We start from the raw sequence: 10,745 nt of genomic DNA, 5'->3' as shown, positions 1-10,745 counted from the left end.
ACCCTGAATCCTAATCACAAAATGGGACTGGATATGTGTATGCATGTACCGAGTGAAATATCAAGATGACCTAAACCAATGAAAATAAAGAACCCCATTTTGATTTTGTGCACCATTTAGATTCAGTTAAACTAGCGAAGTGACACCTGTTTTTATTAGCTCAAGGCTAGGCTCATTGCTTTTCTTGTATGGAAAAAAAGAAATAATCTGATTAAAATGGAACACTCTGCTGTAGATGTTTCTTCATGTGCATTTCAGTTTATCTGTTCAAAGAACTGAAATGCCTTTCGGAACCCTGTTAAAAGGGCATTTATATTATCATTTAATGACAAATAATCCCTTCTGACACCAGCAAAAGACAAGTTTGGCTATTAAGCTAACAAAAGTAACATTTTGTTATATGTCTAATGGTCTGGAAATACATTCAGTTTGCACTCCACTTGCAATGCAAACACTAAGCAGCCATCCAGACCCATACTCTTTAGATTAAAATTTATCAAAATAAACCTTAAACAGAGGGTAAACATAATTTATCTCAGGTTTATTAGATACTGTCTTTTTTTATTATTTTTTATTTGTATTGTTCTTTAGCTCCTAGACAAAACAATATAAGCTCCAAGATAATGGGTAAATGAGAAAGTGGTAAATAGATTTAACAATAATAGGAAGTACCTGGAGAAAGGAAAAACACTGTATAACTCAGACATTACTTAATGAAATTAAGAGTCATGTAATCCACTTGAACCAAAGCTTACACCTCAGATGGGATTTAAAAAAGGAAAATGGAAAGGAAAATGTGAAACACTCTCTGGGGCAGTTATGACACCTCTGTGAAGCAGAAAAGAGTCAGCTTGTCAGGGAATAAACAGAGCTGATTCAGTGACCGGTCATGTCACTCTGAATGTGCTGATTAAAACCCTGAAGTTATCGGAAGAAGTTTTCCAGGTGTGATGTTCATTAGCTATCGCTCCATCCAGCTCCAGGGGATTAGTAACATGGTGTGCTGAAATACTCTTTTCCACCTCATCAAATATTCACCTTCCTGAAGTTCATTTGCTCCCACCATCTGTGCTCATGTAAGCAGACCATGCTTGCTCATCCACCCCGTTGTGAGGGTTTCCACAGACTATTTCTATTTCCCAGTTTAGATAAACAGATTTGTCATCCCCACTGTCACACATTTAACAGCTCTAATGCCACATGGGTTATGCTGACTTCAGGCTTTAAGAGCCATAAAATTCTGATGTTCTCTGGCCCTCTGACACAAAGTTGTGCTTTCTTTATTAATATAGTATTAATAGTTTCATTGCAGTGGCATGTCGCAAAACAGGGCCACCAGTCTGGGGACTGAATCTTGTATCATACCTACACGGATTCATCAACATCAGGTTTGTTTACTATTGTAGACACTTTTGAGAGATGTTTCAGGAAACCAGTCACTGCTTTAGACCATTCTGGTTTCTTTAGCAGAAAGAAGCTTTAGCATCACTACATCATGCTTATGTTCAGAAAGCATCTTCTTCATAGAATAATCATTGCATATCCTTGCATAGTTTGGATGTGGTGACTTTGAGGCAGAAGTTTTTGCTCTGATAAGCCTGTACTCACCTGAGAAAGTTGGCAACATTCCCATCGCATTGCTTACCCAGTCTCAGCCCTGTGGTTGCCACTACAGTGGCTATACTGTACCCGAGTACTTGTACCAGAACATACTCATGTGTTCCAGAGTCATAGCTGGATATGTCATGGAGCTAAAGAAATACCAGAAAAACTTATCAGTAGGAATCCATGTCTAATCAATAAGAATCCCCCCTAAACTTACTTGGTGCCTGCAGTAACAACCTAACTTTACCACGTTGTGAGAAGCCATAATGCTGAAGCTTGCTTTCCATAATCCAAGTAACGCCTCTGTGTATTCATTTACTCTGTTCATATTGCAGAGCTTCCCAATGTACTCAATTCTGCTGGGCACTGTATGTCTCAGGCTACTTGTTTCATGTCCTGCCAAATCAGATGAACAACTGAAACTGCCCAGACAGATAACCATTTGTGCAAGACACTGAGCTGGAACTGAGACCCTAGGGCTGAGATTCATCTCAAATATTTTAGATGTCTGCAACATAGATTATGACTTCTGAGATAGCTGTCCTCAGCTCCCAGGTGGAGTGATTCAGCTGACCTATTTCTAGTCATCTGCTTTAGGGTAAGATGACATAAGCACCAGAAGTGTTATCTGTCCCTCCACTGAGTTTAAAGGAAGCCCAAGGTGACTACCTCAGTGGGGGATGTTGACATTATCATATGTTTTCTCTAGCAAGCCTTCTGAACTCAGCTCTTCCATTTGCTCCCTTTAATAACACACATTTTAACAGGAAATACTACATCATTTCTTTTCCCCTTCATTCTAGTATAGGTCACATTTACGTTCACTTATTCCTGCACTGAGCACTAGTAGAATAAACAGAAAGGCTTTCTACAGAAAGGCAGCTTGTCTCCTGTAGTTGTCTGCAGTATTCAAAATTCTTTTTATTGAGCAATAATAGGTTCATTTTTTTTATTCATTTTTATTTCCTTCTCTGAATAAGTGGCTCATTTGGTGACAGGTGAAGAAAATGCAAGTACCATCTTCTTTCTGCCTCCAGTAAGGTAAACTATTCAGCCACACTGACTTTCAGGAAGATTACCTCGGCCCTGAAAAAATATGTCAGTATGTACATCTCATGTTTTAACCAGTGGCCCCTACCTTGACAAAATCACAGTCTGCATAACTGATCTCTAATATGCTACTATCCAGGTATGCATCCAGCTATAAGATACAGGAAAAATGTAGACAATACATTGCTACTGATCTCATTGAAGTTTCCCTTAGGTGTGGGAGGGCTGTCTAGGATGGCTGAACATTTTAGTTGAAAAGGGATGTGAGATTTTCAGAGTAAACATGAATAGCCATGACAGCCTAACATCTATGCTAATACAATTCTAAGTCTTTTTGTATTCATTCCCTCCTACGGAACTTGTGTGACTCACTGTGTGTTATCCAGGTCCATTATGTATCTAGTGAAGGGCAGAGCTTCAGGTCAGATATACAGAAACCAGAAAGACAGTAGTCTGTTCTGCTTAGACTAGGTACATGCAGGCCTGGATGGGACATGATGGAACATAAGTGAAGACGATCATGTACTCCCCCTACTAAACTCAAACATATTTGGTAGGCTTATTGTAGACTGAAAAGAAAACAAAGGTAAATCTTAAAGCCATATACATTCTTCAGTTTCAGAAACAATCTCCATGTACACTGAACGTATGAGCCCAAAGAAAACAAATGGCAATTCAGTTCTGTAAGTCTTTCACTTAAATTATTTATTTCAGTACATATATAACCCAGGTGTCTCTCTTTATCCTAATTTTGACATAATTTAATCTTTTCTTAGAGATATTGGTATAAGCAGGCAAAAAAAAAGACAATGCCAAATCCTGATGCAAAGCGGCTAGATCATACATTTACATTGGCAACATGAAATTTACTGAAAGGCACAATTTTTAATGATAAAACTTAATTATGGGGGGAAGTGCATTTCAACTTCAATGACCATTACACTGTCTGGTTTTCATTATTTTAGAGAAGCATGTAACATCAGGTGAAGGCCAACAACTCCCAAATCTAGAAAGAAATAAAAGTTATTTTTCTTTTGTGCAAAAATTGCATACTGGTATTCTTCAAATACTGTTTCATATTTGTTTTATGTTATCACAGTATTTCAGTGCTAATATTTCTAAACCTAATTCACACAGTCTTATATATACACATGAATTCTCATTTATTTTATTCTCCATTTTATGCTTCAGATCTGCAGTATTTATTCATGAAGAAAATATTTACTGAAATCAACAGGAACATTGTCACACAGATGATGAAAATGGTTTATACAAATGTCATTTACCTGTGAAAGGCAATGACTTACTAAACTATAGAACAGGCAATATAGCCTACAAGGAGGTAACATTTCATCTACAAAGACTACCATTCAAATGCATGCCTACACAGATATCTTTCTTTCCATTTGTTTCACTGGAAATGCTCCTGTCCAATTTCTGCCTCAGCTGTGACCATGGGTAAGTCTCTGTACCATATTTAGAGAATATAACTTCTCTACTTATACAAGACTTCTAAAAACTCTGCCTTTTTCATAGTAAGGTGCTCACATACCAGTGAGGATAATATAAGGACAAATAGTACATTTGAACAATGTAATGAAGCACAGTTTGAAGCTAGCTCAGGTATCTGTACCCTCTGTATATCAATGTGCCCAGAAATGTCTCAGTATTTCCGCTGATTTTTTTTTATTTATTATTTTTTGTCACAAAACAAATGAGCTGTCATTTCACTGTAGTAAAAGCTAAATTTTGTTTCTTGTTTTTTATAGGTGATATTTGTTTATAACATAATTTGTTGCTTAGAATAACACTGAAATTCTCAGTGTCAATTTTTCTAGAGTTTACAAAATCCATTGCAAAAGATATTTTTTTAAAAACTAATACACGTGATGGAAAATGGCAGATAAGGAAAAAGAGGACAGATACATCAGTTAGACTATTGATCTTTACATGTATTTAAGGGAATTAAATGCATGTGAAAGTTATTTATACTGATAAAGATGAAAACATTAAGTATTTCATCTACAGGAGAGACAGAATGTACATTGAGGACACAATCTTTCTAACTGCTACTCATGCAAAAATTACTCTAAGTCTTAGTCAAGACTTTATATATTTCATGCAAGTGCAAGGTAGCAAAACAGAGCACAAACATCACTTTTGGAGTAGAAATGATAATCCAAAGCTCACCACAACTAAATATGAAAATTGGACATATGAATAAGAAACAAAAAGAATGCAAGTACTGCACAATAGGAATTGTATTTCGGAGCTATATCGTTATCACCTGAGTACGTCTGGGAATAACTTTGTTTTTTACAATGGTATGTAACCCTCTGATCTGTTTCTCTGAGATGCCTGTGTGTTATTACATTTAGTAATTAAGAATGTGAAAGTACATTTTATTGTGTTTGGGATGTTAATAATCTCCCCAAATGCACCCAGGGACTATACAAAGAAAATCATACTGAAATATTATCTTATGAACACATTAATGTTCTAGACTTCCAGTCCTAAGAGTCCTGAAACCATCTCCCATACTTCAGGGAAGACCTGTTGGTAGACACTTCTGTGCTATACCACCATGTATAGCAGAAAAGAAGAATCACAGTGTGAGAAGGAAGTTTTATAATTGATTCTAACTTGTGGTTTAGATTTTAGATAATGTTATTTTCAGTTTATAAAATAACAGCTGATTTTGTAGTGAAGGAGGTGTCAGAATGTTCCAGAATGTTAATCCATCTGACTGAAAACAGGAATGTTTTTCTGGGATACACCTGATAAAAAGTAAATCCTGGATATATTTTATGTTTTATATAATTTAGTTATTTAATCTGGAGATTTAATTGCTATCTAATATTGAGGGAAAACTGTAGTTTTATGTATTTGATATTGTTTAAATTCATCCTCAGCTTCATTTAATATCAGAAATATATATATATGTATTTTTCATTTCATTTTAGTTGCTGTCAATTTTCTTAAATTGTGATACTAATTCAGAACGTCAGAGAGCCTAAGAGGGTATCACCTCCTTCACCACATTCCCATCCAGCTCTACATACTTCATTCTTTGTTCTTTTCTGGGTATAGGAAGAAGTATCCAGTAAAGAAGACCATTAAAAGTAGAAGACACGAAATAACAGAAAAGAAGGAAGAAAGCAAAAAGGAAACAACTAAAATCAAGAGAAAAGATCTGATAATTGTGCAACAATAATGTTGCTGAGGAAGAAAAGAGGGGTTGGTTAGTCATTAGCAGCAGAGGCTGAACCAAAGCAAACTTTGTAGATACCAATATTTCAGGCACAGCCCAGCTTCTCCTCCATGCCACTCCTCTTTCCTAATGCAATCTTGTCTAATATCATTCCAGATAAAGAGTAGCTTCAGAGTCAAGCATGAGAACATGATGAAAACTCAAACAATGGTAAATACAGACTCATATAATCTGTCAATAAGACAACTTTAGCAATATCTTGCACACTCACAGGCATCACATATTTTGTCTTCTGTTGGTAATAAGGTGTTTTTTTTTTTTTCTTTTCTCATGGTGGAGTTTTTTTATTTGTTTTTATTTTTATTTTTGTTTTTTTTTGAGTCAGCAAATTTTCCTGAATAATTTCAAAGTTGGCATCATTTTCTTGTGGTCTTGTATGCCTATGATTGTGCGTAATGAGGGGAGAATCCCAACCTGTTTTCAAACTCACAGCTACAATAGGAAGTTACTAGAAGTCCCATTTCACATTTATTTAGAACCATCAGATCTGAAGAACTGACAGTGCTTTTCCAAACCGAAACAGGTGCTTTCTCACTGTCATTGTCATTCAGCAAAAGCATACAAACAATTCTAGTAAGTCAAATCAAAAGACTCAGTTTCCAGAAGTGGAAGACTAAAGAACATATAATAACAGAGCAAACGCATAGTTATCTTCCCCTTGAATACTTTCCCAGGCTCCACAGCTTGACAATTTTCCATACATAAATGAGCATATGAGGAAGAACACTTAAAGGGGAATAGATAATACTATTTATTATTAAGCCATGCTATATATATGCAGTCAAATAAAAATAATATTGTCATTGTTATACTGTATATTCACAATGCAATATCCAGTCAGTAGTAAACTCTGTCTTACCGTTGAAAAAAAAAAACAAACAAAAAAACAGAGTAGATACCATATACTCCCCCTTGCTCAAGTGAAAGTGATCACATTAAATGCAACAGAATTAATATTAGAATTAAGTAGTAAAATTATTCAGTATCATTTGATTCTGTCAGGGTAATCACCTAAAAACTGGTAAGAAAAATTGTTTTCTCAGTGAGGAGAACAATGGGACTGCCACACTTCATTCTTTTCATGCTACTGTTACTTTATCTTGAACATACTGAATTCCTTTCCCAAACAGCTCCTAGAAACACAGCTGTCCTGTGTAGAAGAGGTCCTGTTTAGCAGAGGTGACAACAGGGTTTGCTGACCTATCCTGTTTCCCATAGTCTATCAGTCTGATTCCCCTGATACCTCTTCTTACAATGTGTTGAATGTATTATGATATGTTGACTCTCTTTCCGTGGTGAGTTTGCCAGTGTGTAGCAGAACAGGATCCCTGTGTAAGAATGAAAAACCATGGCCACTGCTGAACAGCTGATCAAATCTGTATTAAACACCAGCTAAAGCACTAAGATCTATTACGCCTTATCAGCATATTCTCAAAGAACACAACTGGGTAGTTCAGAAAATAAGATAACGTGTAGGCATAATCGGACAAAGAAGAAAAAATAATGATGGCACATTCTTCTTCCATCTTTATGATGTAAAAAGATGACAAAGCTGGCAGTGCTGGATAGGGAAGGGAAGAAAACACTACACTCACTTCATCTGCCCTAATAATTCCTTCACTGAGGAAACTAATGCTCACAATGATTAAATTAACCTGTTCAAGTGACAAAATGGCCTTGATCTCTTAGATCTGAAACCAACAGACTATCTATTAGATAGACTAGTACAGTGTATCCACACTACACCTGCTTAGTCTAGCAAGACAGCTATGGATCTGAACCAAAATACATGGAATACAACAGGAATCTTTTTCTTGATATCAGTGGCCAGCAGATCCTCAGCACCATGATCACAAAATTTACACAGATCTCAATGGTAGAAGAAATGTGCTACACAATGAAATAAAGAAACATATTTGCTTATATGGAGACAAGTTTGAGCAAATCCATCAACCAGTCAACATAAAGTTCCTTGTTTATATAAAGTACATAGATTTTCTAATTTAATTGAGCACAACGAAAAGAAGATGCTCCACAGATCCAGCCTCTGATCCAGCACAGGTTACTGTGTAAGACAAATCAAACTTGTGTCAGACTGTTTGAAAGATAAAGGCTCTTCTGCAGTCACCAAACCTAGGTCAGATCAGAACAGTGTTTATGGGGACTACAATCCCCACCAATTTTGTGAATAATCCTGTGGGCTACAAGTGCCTTGATTCTTCAAAATCAAGCATTGCTGCTCTTATCTGTTTTCAACAGTTCCTGTTTTCTTCTTTAGTCAACTATATACTGTTTTGCCCTCCACCCTCTTTTTGATGCACTGTCCCTGGCTCTGTAATATGACTGAGGCTTCTCATTAATGGCCATATTATTTTGGAAATTAGTGGATGCTTTTAACACTAGAAAAAATATACACCTTATTCTTGCAATGTTTTCATAGACAAATGCGTCTTTGAGGTTTAGAGATAAACTAATTTTCTTTTAATAGACAGAGAGAACGCATTGCATATAACCCAGTAAAATACAAAGAATTTGGAACTGCTGAAAGATTTTGTAAGGAAAGAGGCTACATCACATGAGCGTGCACACAGGCAGCTTCTCCTCCCACACCTACAAGCTCCTGCCCAGTGTGTGGAGAAGCTGCAGGAAGACTACAGTAGTGAGAACATGTTATGTGTTAGCATGGGTTTGGGCTCTGATGGCATTGGAGAACCATCAACTGCACGATTCCTTTGACTGGTATTTGCAATGTGAATATCCCAGCAAAGGTAAAATTATCCAATTCAGATCAAAGCTGAAACCATATAAAACTGGAATAAACCTGTACTTGATGACCTTCATCTACATGGTGCTGTATGTAGTCTATTACTTTTGATGAAATTACTCTGCATTTAGAATGCTGAAAATAAGATCATGGTCTACCCTTAACAAAAACATTACATAAAAATAAAATTCTTTTTCCTTCTCTCAAATAATCATCTATCATTTTTTTCATATTTTTGTTTGTGTTGATCAGCTGAAACAAGCCAAACTTATGAAAAACTACCAGAACATAACTCAGAAGTTTATAATGTGTACTGGCATTCATTTGGAATATGCTATATTTAACATTTTACCTTTACATCCAGATGCATAATTTTTGTGTGCACTCCACACTGAAATTGCTACTCTGTATGGACAGGTATAATAGATGCACAGAAAAACACTTTCATGGCAAAACATCTTTTCCTATAAACAATATTTTTTTTAGACACACACACATAAACACACACAAACACACACACACAAAAAGCACTGATATGCTATTACATAGGTATCATGCAGAGTGCATTTTGAACAATAAGCGTGGTCAAATGTGACTTGATATGATCCAATCCTTTACAGGCATTCCCTTTATGGTCACAGAACTGGATGTGTCTTATCAAAGGCAATCTAGGGGGACTCCTACCTGTACAGTGAATCTGTGATGTTGCTGCTAGTGCCAGTTTATGGCAATTGAAAATATGATCGATCTATTCCATAGCAAGCAGTAATCTTAATTACATTATAATTCACAAAAGCTGAAAGAAGGTGTGACATGAACAGCATGATAGAGATTGCTGCTGCCAAAGATACTAATTTTGTTCTCTAATTTAAGATGACATTAAGATGGAATATATGCTCTGTATAAATACAGTAGCAGGGTTTTTTTAATTTCCTTGGTTTTGATGATGAGTTAAAATAACACACAAGGAGTTTTCCTTGGAGTAAGAGGAACACTTCCCGTAGCATGAAATGAACTGTGTTCATAATAATGTGGCTGTTGTAGTCACTGTGCAGTGTTTCTAGCTGTGTGGAACTAACAGTGGCATCACTGTGTGTCAAAGTAGTCTGATGCAATGGCAGTAAATGGACATCTGATTCACAATGTCAAATCCATAAAGAAATATCAGTTTAAAATATATTGTAAACAGCATTTCAACCCTTTTTTTTTTTTTTTTTTTTGTGTGTGTGTGTGATGGAAAGAAGATATAATAGAGCCTTACTCCATACTTAGAAAATGTATGTTTCTCTGAAGGTATTTGACCTGATTGAAAGCCCTTTATTAGATTACATTCTTTATTTGCATGATGAAGACTGCTGATCTGTACAGTGAAAGTATTACCTCAGTTTTGACTGTAAAAAAAAAAAAAAAAGCTAAGTAATTCTGGAGAGTGATTCAGTGCTCTTACAGGGAGTAGAGGTCCCCACTAGCAAATACTAGATATAATATGTATCATTGATTTAGGACTGCACTGGAACACCTCCATACATGGGTTTCAGCATGCTGGGTTCCCAGGAGGAAGAGAAAACTCCTCTGTAGAGTATTCCAGAGGTTAGATATCTTGCTCTTTGTGAGGCAGACATATGTTTACATATAAAGACCTTTATTTTTGTGTTTGTGTGTGAATCCAGTCTATAATTTCATCATACATATGTCAAACCAACTAAAAGACTATCGAGAATATAGAAGAAAACATCTCAGAATTAGCCCCTAACAGATTAAAAAGAATAATAATTTAGGTCCATGCTAAAGTGGTTTTATGGCATTCTGTATTTCAAACATAAAAAAAAACAAACTATGAAATATTTAATAAGCACTTTATTCAGTCAATTAACATTCCTGGTATTGAGCTAAGGAATGTGTTGAAACCTGTATGCAGTCTAGCTATATGACAAGCTCTAAAAACCACTGACCCAGAACAACAACAAAAATACAAAGATATCTTTACTAGGTGTTCTGTTTGAAATAGTACATTGCCTAGGGACATTTCATTAACATAATTATGTCTGCCTGTAA

The 10,745-nt window shown here is 35.8% G+C and overlaps 1 long non-coding RNA gene across 2 annotated transcripts in view; it reads left to right on the top strand.

The window, feature by feature from the left end:
* LOC125180125 (uncharacterized) overlaps positions 1 to 9,502 on the top strand; it is a 20,026-nt gene extending 10,524 nt beyond the window's left edge. The window contains exons 3-5 of one of the 2 annotated variants that reach the window (XR_010827820.1): positions 3,272 to 3,338; positions 3,847 to 4,113; positions 5,746 to 9,502. This is a non-coding gene — a long non-coding RNA (uncharacterized lncRNA). The remainder of the gene's footprint in view (positions 1 to 3,271; positions 3,339 to 3,846; positions 4,114 to 5,745) is intronic. The other variant, XR_007158414.2, reaches the window with a different exon arrangement.
* The last annotated feature ends 1,243 nt before the right edge of the window (positions 9,503 to 10,745 follow it).

This window comes from Anser cygnoides, chromosome Z, assembly GCF_040182565.1.
Source record: "Anser cygnoides isolate HZ-2024a breed goose chromosome Z, Taihu_goose_T2T_genome, whole genome shotgun sequence".
NCBI classification, from domain to species: Eukaryota; Metazoa; Chordata; class Aves; order Anseriformes; family Anatidae; genus Anser; species Anser cygnoides.
This window is presented reverse-complemented; position numbering and strand designations above follow the sequence as displayed.